Source organism: Phalacrocorax aristotelis, chromosome 9 (assembly GCF_949628215.1).
Source record: "Phalacrocorax aristotelis chromosome 9, bGulAri2.1, whole genome shotgun sequence".
Classification (NCBI taxonomy): Eukaryota; Metazoa; Chordata; class Aves; order Suliformes; family Phalacrocoracidae; genus Phalacrocorax; species Phalacrocorax aristotelis.
Genome location: NC_134284.1, coordinates 11080120 through 11093741, shown reverse-complemented (window position 1 = coordinate 11093741; position 13622 = coordinate 11080120). Strand labels below are relative to the sequence as shown.

Genomic DNA, 13622 nt, shown 5'->3' with positions numbered 1-13622 from the left:
TGAGAATAATTCCCAAACACTGACATAGATAAACTGAACAGCCTGGAGTTTTCAAATCACTAGTAATTGGCTATGATGAAAACAGTGTTAATTAAAATCATGAAGGCATATAAATCAATCAAGCAGTAAAGCGCATGGCACCATTGAGGAATGACGAGCTGAAGAAAGTCTGTTACTAATAATTTCAGAAAATATCTTATACTTAAGACAATGTTATCTTTATAAATCAGACATGATCGTGAATTTTATGGCTGTCCTGATTTGCTATTGTGATCGCTTGGCTTAACTCCCCCACTGAACCAGAAAAGCAAGAGACGAAGCTGCCTTGGACCCAGGGCTGGAAGCCAGCCCTGCCTTCCAAGCATGGCCAGGAACATCCAGCTGAGTAGATGGAAGACAAGAGTCTCTCCAGGAGAAGGCAATTAAAAGAAATACAAAGAATGGAAACGTGATTCAAAGATGGAATAACCAAATACATATGGAATTTGAGAGAGGGATGATCTCATGGATGAGCTGAGTAGCACTAAAGCTAGAAACCCTCAGTGTGACTGACCTGTGAAGGGAATTCACATGGGGCTCTGCCCCTTTGTTGTTCTTTTCTTGCTGAACGATTCAGCTGGTTAAAAATCTCTCAATGACTTTTAAAAAGAATTTCAAAAATACCATGTTACATAATTTGAGGATACTTCCCCCTGTCCCAGGAAACTAAAACAGAGAGCATTTGAACAGTTTTGTCTGATTTTTCTCAAAGGTGTTACTGAAAAATGTTAAGCAACTCTGACCAAAGGCAAACAAGGTGTTCTGTGCTCCAGCACATGCCCAGCTGTGGTCACCAATGTGCCAAGAAGTGAGGTACACTGATGAACTCTAGGTGAGTGTGCCTAGCACATGGCTTGCCCACTTTCTTGATACTGTGCACAGCAACACGTGCCACTCTTTAGTGCCAGGTGAGTCACTAGGACAACTGCATGTGCTCAGTCTGGAAACCTTCCTCCAGACTGGTACAGATGCCCATAATGTCTACTTTAAAGCTATCATGGCTTCCTCCACACAAAAATGCGGTTGGTTTGGGCATTGCTATGCAGATACACACTTAGCAAGTCACCTCCTGAAAGACATGTAAATGACACAATGGCAAAGTATTGCTACTCAGTAAGCCATGTCTTACCTAGCTGCTGCTGCCAAACCCTTATTCATATAAATCATACAGCTCCTTGGACAGTTAAGCGCTAAGAAAGAAGGCAGTTAAAACGATGGCTTAAATGATAAAGGGAACGCCTGGGAAATTTAATATAGGGGAAGTCTGCTTCCCTATTGTACCAATGCTTACTGAAGCAACTGGGCAGACTTGTCTGGGCCATTCTCCTTAACGCAAAACAAGGACACGTGCTGGGGGAATGATTTAGTGGATTGGGGATCAGAGCTCTGTCTTGAATTCCCTCTTCTATTTCACATCTTCTGTGTGGTACTGAGCAAGTCACAACATGCAAACCTCAGCCTGCCATGCTGAGACCGGGAGCAAAGTGCATTTCCCTTGCTTTTTGTCTTCCTTAAATTCTAAGCTTTGGGGGCCCAGGATTACTTCTTATTACTGACATGTGCTGCAGCTGGAAACCGGAGGCCCTGATCTTGGTTCAAGTCTCAGTGAAAATTACTATTTTTGGGAAGATACAAAAGACCTAATTAACAGTATGCATGTGTTGCTAATGCACATCAGCCTGGTAACCTCAGTAGATAGATCCAGGTTCGGGAACTTTATGGAAAAAACACCACAGTTTCTCACAAGGAGGCAGTTTCTGCCTCCCTGTTGCAGGTACAGCCACCATTGCCACCATGGGGTGCAGGGCAGCAATGGCAGCCTCCCGTGCTTTGTCGAGCTGTTGTGAGCCCAAGATCCTTGTTACTTGAGAAGATGTTTGTTGCTTCCTCCCAGGCAAAAGGGGCCATCAGCTGAACACGGCCCACTGACTGGAAGCTGAATCACAGAACTCGCATACCTCTTGAGAAGTGAGAGATTAGACTGGTGGCTGCTGGAGAAAAACCAGTGAAGAGAGCGCTCCACAATGTAGTGGTTGGAAAGTGGCTGAAAACTGATGCTGAACTGATTTCTGTATCCTAAAGCTTTTAAATCAGCTTCCCTCACCTCCCTCTTCTTTTACAGTCATGGGTTTTGACCACTGGGCTACTGAAATAAAATCTGTAGAAGAGTAATATTATTGTGCACTTTAATTTAACCTGAGTGAAGAGGAAAAAACCAGTTTTAACTTCATGAAGCAGGAGTTCACAGAAAAAACTGCAGCTTTTTCTTTTTACCAGCATATAATTTCTCCATAACCAGCAGATAAAAGTGAAATACTGTAGCAGGAAATGTATTGGTTGCACTGAACCAAAAAAAAGATTTTCTCAGGACCTAACAGGGAAACTGAATGACTATGAAAACTCATGTGAAATCTAGTCAACACTGAATTCAACACTGTTCTATTCCTTATTCATTTTTTGGACAGACAAGATAATTAATATGAATACTTCCTACTGTTCTTACACACATTCAACTGATATTATACTCTCCTCCAATAGGGAACAGTAATTTTGCTTAAGATGGAAAACTGAGTTCCTACATCATGATGGTCCTTGTTCTACTGTCCCAACTGTAGAAGTATGATAATATATGACTCTCTTAGTGAAGATAGTAGTGAAGAAGAGCTAAACAGAAGAATAAGTATTTCTGTATCTCCATCAAAGACCTTAGGATGGAAATCTAGCCTCTGTATAATTCCCTTTCACAGAATAAGATTGAAACAAACAGAATGTGATGTTAGATGAGCCTGGATAACATTAAGATCCTGCATAGCTCAGACGCAAAAGAAAAATAAATCAGTTAATATGAACCTTGTTACCCATCCTTCCTCCCACTCCTTTGGGTGAGGGAAAAATTCACAGCACTCCTCCTTCCTCTTCGGTGAAACCTCCTCTCAGTTCAATCTTCTTTAATGATAGTGAAAGTCATCAGCGCATTTCCTGCTGAGGACCAAGAGAAAGCCTAGTAAAGAATGCCTTGAATTTATTTGTATCAGGAAGCTAAAGTCTGTGGCCATTAGCAGGTGCTCTGCACTGTTCTGGGTGTCTGGTACAACTAAACACTTCCTGGACATCTTACTGCTTCCTCCTGATCTCTGGGAATGGAACACCGAAAGAGAAAGAATGCAAGAAAATATTGCTTTATACATCCAAAAAGAGGGGCAAGAAGAAGTAGTTCCTTCAAGAGTAAAAAGAAAAAAATAAGTAATCTAGATATTTGCAATTTTGACCTTAACTTGCTTACCTCAATGACCATGGGATAGGTGTGACACAAATGCTTCAGGGTAAATTTTGAATGCGATGTACAGAGTTTTTACCTTAATGAGATATGTAAGATCAAACCTATGAATCAAGCCTATGATTTGCCCCTAAGTTATTTTTTCATGGACAGTGGGTGAGCGGATGTCATTCCTCTGTTTAATCAGGAGTTAAAGCGTGTACAGTAATTCCTTATTTTCACAATATTCCTTCTGACAAAGATAACAACCATAAGAATGGTTCCCAGCTGGCTAAACCTGACATACAGGTTTTGTTAATAAAAAAAATGCATGACTTAATTAATTGAAACGGATCTATTAAGACTGTCCCCCAAACTACCACAGTGGCCCCACCTACAGCTGAACTTCACATGACCTATCTTATGCAAAAAGAATTGTAATAACTTGCACTGGAAGCTGTTATAGAGGAAAGGTTGCTATGAAGAAAAAAATATGACTCAGAAATGCATACAATGCCCCTAGAGGAGAAAGCTTAGTATTTTCACTTCTGCTCAGTGTTTTCTTTTACAGTGAATAATTGAAACGATTTTGCTAAAGTGTGTGAAATTATTTCATCAAGAGTAATTACATTTGATCTATTAGCACCTGATACTATCTATTGTCTAAATTGCTTGCATTCAATCCATGAGTAATGTCAACAGTATTAACGTCCATTATGGAAGCATTAGTTGAGTAAAAATAATTTTTAAGTGTTCGACATTCTTGTAACCTTCCTCCAGCTAAATGTTCAAAAGAAATATCATTATACCAACATCTTCTTGGATTTTTTTAAAGGCATGTCATTACTTAAGTCTTCAAACTCAGGGTCTTTAAACTCACAAACAATTTACCTGTTTTGTTCTGGCAAGCATAAATCTGAAGCAATCTACTAATTTTACATTCTTCTCTGTTCCTGCCTAGCTGTCCCACACTAAGTGGCTATCCAAATTCACCTCCATCAACTTTGGCAGGCTCAACACCTCCTTCACTAAACCAGTTTTTTCCCCCCAATCATAAAGACCTGCAGTGCTACAAACAGAAAGAAGGAACTCTGTGACATTTCTACAACAAAGGTGTGTGTGTATATATATATATATATATTTTCATTATTTTGACCAAAACTACACCCCAAACCTGAACTAAGACAACAACTGGACTCACCTACCTGGAGAGCAGATACTTTCTTCTCTCTTGCAGCCTCACCCTTATTCTAAAGGTTTCCAAATTCTTGCTGCCTTTTAGCAGAGGAAATATTATGAACTGTTTGAGATTATGGTCTCACTCAAAGTGATGAATGCCACAGTCTTCTCCAGAATAAAAAGCTACTTTCTCTCCTTGGAATAGTAACTTTACAGTAATTTAGTGGAAGTGGGATAAACAGTTGGTCATTAAACATTAAATGTATTAATGGGGCACTCACAGTGTATGGTTTGTCTCGAAAAGGCAGTTCTGTGCTTGCATTTCAGAAGGACTGCTGCAATACAATAGCTACTGTGATAAAAAAATTTTGACTTACCCCACTTAACACTTAGCAAAATCTAATAACAAAAACTGAAATCAGTGTCTTTTCCAAAAAATGCTTGAGTAGCACTCTTCATGTCTTACAGCTAGGGGAATTGAGAGGCAAAGAAAAAACATTCCAAAAGAGGCCCTTCATTTCCACTCCCCTAATGGAGACCTTTAGAACCTGGTGCTTACAAGTTTCAGGGAATTGCAACTCCAGATTAAAACAATGACAAATCAGAATATTCAAAGCAGGAGCTCCCCAAGCACTTCAGCAGCATGTAAAAATCATCCATTTCTCCAGACTCATATCCTGCTCAGTTCTCTGGAAACCTCAGACCTGAGTATAGGGACGGAGCATTCAGCAGCACTTTCTTGTTACATGGTATCACTGGAAATGAGCTTCCGCAGAGCTCAGAAAAATGATCCAAAAAAGAAGTGACACAGGCTATGTAGAATGCTGGCTTGTTTAATAAAAGGGTTTCTGTGATTCTCTGGAGTAGAGGGAAGTGTGATTAATATGAAGTCTGGTACCTTAGGAGATATAAAGAGAGACATAATTCCTAAGGAGAAAAATTCTGTCTGCTCCCAAGACACCGAGAATCTGTTCTTAGCTTCCTTTCCTAGTGCTAGTTCTTCATGATCTATCGAGCCTTAAAATTGTAACACTTTGATGAAGGCTTTGTGGATCTCCCTACCTTGAAGTTTGATTCATTTAGGTCAATTGGTCAACTTCATAAATTTTAGGAGGCAGAACAGTAATAGAGATACAGTAACAGCCCACTTCAGAACACACTTAGATCAATGGGAGAACTCTCAAGTCCAAGGTAAATATATCTGTTCATAAGGAACTGCAGAAATGGAGACACCAAGGGAAACAGGTATGTTCACTACATCCTGAATTTTTAGTGTAGACCTTTGTCTTGTGTGGCCTACTCTGGGAAAAATGAGGTCTTAGATTTGTCTGAGGAAAAATATTAGTTCACAGGAATTTGAAAAACGGTTTTCTCTGTTTTTCTAGGCACAGGTTTTAAAAAACTTATGCCTAGAGCTATATGCCTAGAGCTCGGGAGAATGGGACCCAGTTCAGAAGTCATTTGTAAGAGCAGAGTAGATGACAGGACTCTTTAGGTGGTGGACAAAAAGCTTTGGGACACACAAACCAGACATTTTACAACAAACAAAAACAAAAGTCAGCTCGCCAAAATAATCAGAACTCAGAATCTGATATACATCTATTGAAAGACACTAACACCTTGCCTATGTTTATGACGAATAAAATTCTCTGGTTGTTCAAACTGGAGCACAGGCAAACCTTCAGAGGGAGCCTATGGGAAAGAGAAACGGAGTACAACATTCTCGGAGAAACTATGGTGTGGGAGGGGGAAGAACTTCAGTTGCTGGCCCCATCAAGTCCTGACAAAAGGAATGAGAAAGCTGTTCCCAAGGTGAAAGAAGACAGGCTGAACAATTTGGCTAATGAGATCACACTGAGCTGATGCGATCACCATGACATGCTTTGCTTCTGTTGGTGTATGTCAAAACTCTCATGTGTTTTAAAATACATTTTCTTTTAGCCAGCAGTGGACTAAACCTTGAGGCATTTTTGAGAGAATTTACTTATATTCAGATTTTGAGACTTGTGGGGAAAGAGTCTATGGGGCAAGAACACTTCAAGTTCAGAAGTTTACAAATTGTGAGAGCAGTTTCTCCTTTGTCAGAGAAAGAAAAAAAAAGAAACAGAAGGCTTGGATCTTATTAAACAGACATTTATTGCTGCTTCCCTCACACAGACATGCAGAGGTTATAGACACTTCACATTTGCACAAGCCGCCAGTTGCTGTCTCTCACAAAGCAGGTGTAGACAAGAGAATAAACCCAACTGCGCTATAGTACCAAATTATACTATGGCACATTATTTTTTAGCAAGCACTGATGACACTTGGGAACACTGTAGGTATATTACTGATTTGTAAAAGCTCTGGAAAACTTGCTTACTGATCTTGGTATGGTTCCCTGAAAGTATTTTAGAGATGCTCCTGGGTCAACCCATAAGGATTTAAAAATAAAAAGGAACAGGTCAAAATGATCAAGCTTTGGTGCCTATACTTAGACTGTACTCCAGCGAGTGACTGGCTTTCCAAAGGGGCATTTGCAGATCCCTTCCCAGCTCCCTAAGTGCAAACTCAGGTGCCTAAACTAATGTATGCAAGACTGAAAATTTTGGCCACACTGTTTAACAGGCAGATCTGCTGGGAGGCCTCTTGTAACCAGATTTTTTTTTCCTTAAGGCTTCATATTATTGGACAGATACTGGCCCAAGTCCAATCCACAACTGCAAATCCAAAGAAACAGCTCAGAGCAAACCAGCAGCCTTATTAGCTTTTAAAGATTTCATTTTCAAGAACTCAAGACCCTTTATTGACTAATGAAAGGTTGGGTCCCCAAGCCCACAGACTGATGTTGCTTGGAACATATTTTAATAATTTTGGAGTGCTAGCAGCCATCTGTCTAAAGAGCTTTGATCGCATAAATGCACTCTGAACTGTAGCTTCTTCTGACTCCAAAGCCTTTCCGAAAGCCAAAGGGAACCCCCAGGCATGGCAACTTTGAGACAATTCAAGGTCTTGCGATGTGATAAGGATGCTTTTCTATTTAGCACATCATTAGGTTTAATGACACTACAGATAACAGATACACTAAAGAGATACCATTGTCATCTCCTATCTTGTAACAGTAATATCCAACTGTGACTTCACTGTTCCTACCCAACATTTCTTACTTACTATGTTATTTTAAAAGAATAGATAAATGAAATAATTTTTTTTCCTGCTGCAAGCACCAGAATTACTAACAAAATAAATATATAACAAATAAATAATACAAAAGACAAATGAGCACTCTTTCTTTTTCTTCCACTGGTTTCCTACTTTGTTTTAAAAAAAAAAAAAGATACAGAAGACAAGCAAACAAATCCCAAACAAACTACTGTATTTACAGTTAGGCTATTGGCTTCTGGGCAGATACAGTTTTCACATACAAGTCTAGTCTGGCCAGCAGTGAATACAAATTTACATTTAAAAATGTGATTGAATTTTTGATTCGATGGTCATATATTCATTGATGAATGAATTGAATTGATTTCAATTCAAGAATTGAAATTTCGATTTTGAAATCTCATTTGAACTGAATTGAATGAGATTGACTCACTGAACTGAAAAGAGTGAGATTCCTTGCAGTTACAGCTTTTGTAATGTCAACATTTATGGATAAATTTTACATAATTGCCATAACTATTTCCTACTCTAAATCTTGAAACAATTTGGGCATTTCATAGCTTATTTTGTGGTGATCAGTGTTTTTGTCTTGGTGTCTACTGAATGGTACAGGCACGTGCTATTAACCCTGAAAGTTTGGAAGCAACAATGATGTCGAGCATGAAACAAAAATATTTAAATTGTCAGAGCCAGGAAACTTCTCTCAAAAATGAAAGCAGCAGCTTTAAGAAAGCAGAAAGAACTGCATAAAAATAGCTCTCTTGATGACAGGAGGCACACAGTGGTGGATTCAGTGTGGCAGACCATGGCTTTATATTTGCTCCAATCATCAGCAACCTCAGTGGGTTCAACCCTGAGTCTACAGACTTGCAGGTTTCTCTTCCTTCTGAGATCTGATTTTTGGCCCTTTTACTCACTCAGGATGCTAGCCTCCAGTCACCAGAAGAAAATTTTACTACCACACACTGCAATATTGTATTTTTCAATTCAGTAGCCTTCATACTAATTGTGGCTAGCCAGCAGTGTGAAGAAGATGAAAGAAAGAAAGAAAGAAACACAGCACTTCTGTGTTGCTCATGAAAACATTTGTGGGTGGCCATGCTCTAATCTGTATAACTGATACAGCACAGATTAAGAGAAAAGAAGGCAAAAACAAAACATGAAGTGGCTCAGGTAGGGGAAGAGCTTCTTTAAACTCACCTTGATGTCAAAGAAAATATACCACTGATGATTCACTCAGCATAACTCCCTCCCTCTCCTGTGGCTTTTCCTTCCAAACTCACAGCCAGAAAATCTTCTCTGCTAGTGAGACAGCAGCTCTGTACTGCTGCTTACATGCTTTCCTGGTGGTGTTAGGAAAAAACCCAAGTGCCCTGTGCTAGTTCTCCTTCCTGTCATGACCATATGAACTACAGCTTAGAAAAGCAAACTATTACTAATATGTTACATTTTACTCAAATATTTGAGAGGTTCAGAATTGTGCAAATCCCAGCAGGCCCACTTCTTCACTGGAAAACTGTGGCTGAAGCTTCCAAGTCAGTTCCTACCCTCTCTAAAACCGACAGCCTTCACACCTATGCTGGAACAATTACCCATACCAGATGAGTAATACATCATTATGCAATGCTGGACAAAATTTTAAAAACCTTCAGCTTCCAAAACACGAGCCCTCTATCATATTAGTTAGAAAAGCAGCTTGTGGATGGAATGAAAAACAGAATTTTTTCCAGTAAAAGGCATCGGCATGTCGTGCATTTAGCAATTTAATGAAAGTTCTAAATTAAAAAAAGCAACTGAATAAAGATAACACCTTACTCTTGGCTTCTCTCTTTGTAAACACAACAGGTGGGTAGTCTTCTGGCTTGTGCTCTGAGACCGGCAGAAGACTTCTGCAACCTGAATTCCTAGATACTTCCTAACAGAAGTTTTCCATTGACTCCACTGCGAGCAGAGTTAAGATCAAAGTAAGAAAAGCAATGTTATGTCTAGCACTGGCTGAAAATTGCTCATGTGGAAAGTCTTCTCACCAAACAATTTTTTTTTAATTATTGGGAGAGGTAAATTCCAACACAAAACCTGTGCTGGCTTCCTGTGGCAAATTTCTAAGTGAAAATTTTCCTTTCACCTTGACATCTCAGCTTGAAATGCTGTTTTGTTTCAGTTCTTTAGCTGAAGAGAACTGAAACACATCAAAATGAACATTTTCCTTATTATTGACATTTTAACATAAAAACATATCCTGTGAAAAATCAACAAAAAAGAAATGGCATTTAAAGTCCTCCTGACAACGTTATTACTTTATTTCTAAATATCATATTCATAACAAAAGAAATTCCCTTTCATACAATGTTTATAGGGCAAGCTGAATTATATTTTTGCAGTTTTAGATTTTCTTTCAAACTTCTCATGGGAAAATTTGTCTTTCAAACGGCTTTTATTACACACAGAGTTTTCCTGTATTTCTTTAACTTGCTCTAGAGAGGGCTGCTTCTTATCCTGTATCTGTTTTCCTTCCCTGATTTTGAAGTACGAGTACCTGCATTTTCATAACCATAGATCTCTGTAGGTGTTACGGAAAACGGTAAAACTTCTTATTCAGTTTATACAAATAAAGCAGCTGAAGCAGCGTTTAGTGATGTGATTCATCTATATTCATTCAGCATTTCAACAGCAGAATCAGCATACGTAGCCTCTGGTCACACAGCCTTTCTACCAGGTAAGAGATTTCATTATCCTGCATATGCTCTTTATAGATTTTCCCAAGTTTCTTTTGAGTATCCTTACATTATACAGAATAGGTATTAACTCTACCGATCTCGATGTCCTAATTTTTACAAGTATTTCTACAAGAGTAGAATACTTTGTATAACTAATCTACTCCAACTTATCAGTCGCAGTCAGTTGGTCACAGTTAGCTCTTCCAGAGACTTTAAACCTTGCTTGCAATAACTCCATTTTATTAGGCTTTAACAAATTTGAAAAACAGGTCCTAGAAACCTCTAGCTATGTACTTATTTCAAAAAAGCACTGAACAAAATTACACTTCCTAGACTTTCAGCTCACTGAGAAAACAAGGAAGGCATAACAGAAAACCACAGTGAGCAGAGGTAAAAGAGAAGGGGAAAGAATCAGACAGGTGAAGGTGAGCTGCTAACAGAAAGCTAGCAGTGCCATGTATACAGAGTCGTGAGACCGTATCAGCGTCCGATGGCAAGGAATTCCTTTCTGTCAAGCAAACCCCTGTTCTTAGAGAAGAGCAGAAACTCATCTGGAAAGGTCCATCGCAGCAAAAACAACAAGGTAAGTGTTTAAGTTCACATTACCCCATGACAGCAAATAGGTAGGGAAGAAGTTTGCTCAAATCTGATGAAATACAGTAGAAGGAGTTGCCGAGTGCTTCTAGCTTTAATGGGCTTGGCACAACAAGTGACTTGCTGGTCCTCAACTAATCTTAAAAACTTGAGAGAGTTTGCCAATATAACACACCCAGTAGCAGAGGCAGTAGTGAAATGAGCACAGTAGACGGTACAAATTAAAACTGCACCGGAGTGTTAGGCACTTTGGCCCATATAGATGCTGCCCATGTTCCTCCTCAGACCTGCTGCTTAATGTTTCCTATTGGCAAGGCACCTCTGAAGGCCAAGTGCCAGCCGCTGGAAACATTAGGCACAAAGATTTCATAAAATGTAGGTCAGACTAGTCCACGCCTGAGTCAACAGCAGCACAAGGCAATTTGGGTGTACTACACTCACCTCTGTGCTGGTTGCAGGGATGGCATGGGGTGGCCTGTTATTCCATCAGGTGGCTGGGACCTCTGACAGCTCAGTGCTTCCTCTCCCTTGAAGTTTTTATAAATCACTAAAGCTGAGTTTTTCCATACTACAAGTTTTTTTCTCAGTGAGCTAGGAAAATTTTCAAAATCATGTCAAGGCAAAAAGATAAATATTCAAAGGTATTTTTGAGTGTGTCTAAATGAATGAGAGACAGAGGAAGCTCGGAGAGCACTCTGATGGCTAAGACATTCCATTGGGAGGCAAAAAAAAGAAGACACCCTCCACCCCTCCAACAGATTCAGATACTACTTTGCCTTTTCATTGCCTGCCAAACAGGCACTGTAAACACCAAGCCTATGATATATACCAGAGTCTCTCACTACCATTCCTCTACAGTGCAAATGGTCAAATATTAATTGAAGTACAGATGCGAGTCTGGTCTGCCACGCTCCCAAGAAAGTTCCCTATCCACTGATTTATAACGTCAGTCTCTCTGACTTTATTATTGCTGGAAGGTAGAGCAAATGCAGAAGGAGAAACAATAAACAATTCCAGGCTAGAGAACAAGAAATCTGGGAATGGGGCAGGGGGAAGAGGATAATAAATCCAGTAAAGTATGAAATACATAAGGATAACAAGGATAACAAGTTAGGGTTCTGCCCCCACCACTCACCTGCACCAAGACACCATGAAATCTCAGTAGCACCAGTAAAACTTCATGCAGCCGTTTTGCCAAAGCTGAGCAGCTTACTGATCTGTTTTTCCCTCTTCAGCTGTGTGATCCAGTTCATGAAACAGTCCCCAAACCCTGGGTTTTTGTCTCCTCTAACACTAACAAGAGCTGTGATCGCACAAGCAATAAGGAGACAAAGGCAAAGAAGATAGAGGGGCTTACCAGTGGGAAAATGCTTATCAGACTACAGAGTGAGAAACACCAACCAACCTAAAATCCTAATTCTTTCAGGGCTGCAGCACCCCACTGGAAAGTGGCACAGTAACAGAGGAGAAGCTTAAACCTGCAGATTCTAAACCCGGGTCCAAATTACCAGAGTGTTGGCTCCCTCACCCCCACAAATTTACTAAAATTCACTGAAACCTCCATGGGTTGCTCAGAGAAGGTATGGTTTTAATCAATCTGATTTAAAAGACAATTAAAAAAACACCCCCAGTTTTTACTAATTTCAGCACTCAGTTCAATAAACAAACAGGAAGAAAGCATGCATATTAAAAAAAAAACAACCAAAACAACAAACCACAAACAAGGGCTAAAACTTCATTCCCTGCATGTCCAAATCTTCCACAGGAATTATCTGGACTTTTTATGTAGAGAATAAACTAAGAAATATAGTTTGAATAGTACCTGAGTTTTGTCTTAATAATGAAAGACAAACAAAACCATTAGCGGTCCCTTACAGAACCATTTTTTCCCCATAAGTTAGGCTGCATCAAATTGCAGTGGGTTAGGTTCCTTCACAAGAAGACGTATCACACTGTGTCCCACTGTGTAATAGACAAAAGCACGTCATCTCTTTGATATAAAAGAGAATCTCTCCTCTGCTTGGAACTGGGAAAATTAACTAGCTCAAGATTTATGTTTGATGTCAGGAGTCTAAAACTCTTGGATAAAATAGAAGTTACTGCTGCAAGGACAGAAAATACTTAAAACACAACTGTTGTCTTCTTCCTGTTCTCCCCAAAATCATTCAGCAAAGAGAACTGTAGGTTTACAGTTACATAATTATCTGGTCATTCTTCTTAAAGACTGTAATTATACCATGCTATGTATAAAGCAACTAATACTGAAACAATGACAGCAACTGCCAGAATAGCAGTGAGCAGACAGGATGAAAAGAGCAGGAAAATGAGCCAACGGCCGTAACTGAAAAAGTGATGTAAAAAACCAGCCAGGAAAAGATCAGTTCTGAGGTAAACTGCAGGGGCAGGTGCTCAAGGTATCCTGCTATTGCTTTAGAGGAAGGACTGAGATCACCACTCTGCACTAGTGGTTGCAAGCTCACTAATCCCACTGTAAATGGGTTCCAGTTCATTTGGACTGGGAAGCTGGATGTTAGAGCAGCCCAATATCCTGCTACACACCATGTCCCCCTCAGAGAAACCTGGGCTGGAGAAATCTCTGAAAAAGACTGAGATGGCAGAATAAACAGGCTGAAATGTTTGAGCAGGGGTCAGTCAGAGAACAGGAGACTGAATATTTAGCCAGTTGTATTCTGACT

General features: G+C 39.7%; 1 protein-coding gene across 16 annotated transcripts in view; it reads right to left on the bottom strand.

Annotated features, from left to right (window-relative positions):
- MIPOL1 (mirror-image polydactyly 1) overlaps nucleotides 1-13622 on the bottom strand; it is a 201633-nt gene that overhangs the window by 34859 nt on the left and 153152 nt on the right. The gene's annotated exons all lie outside the window — the stretch shown is intronic.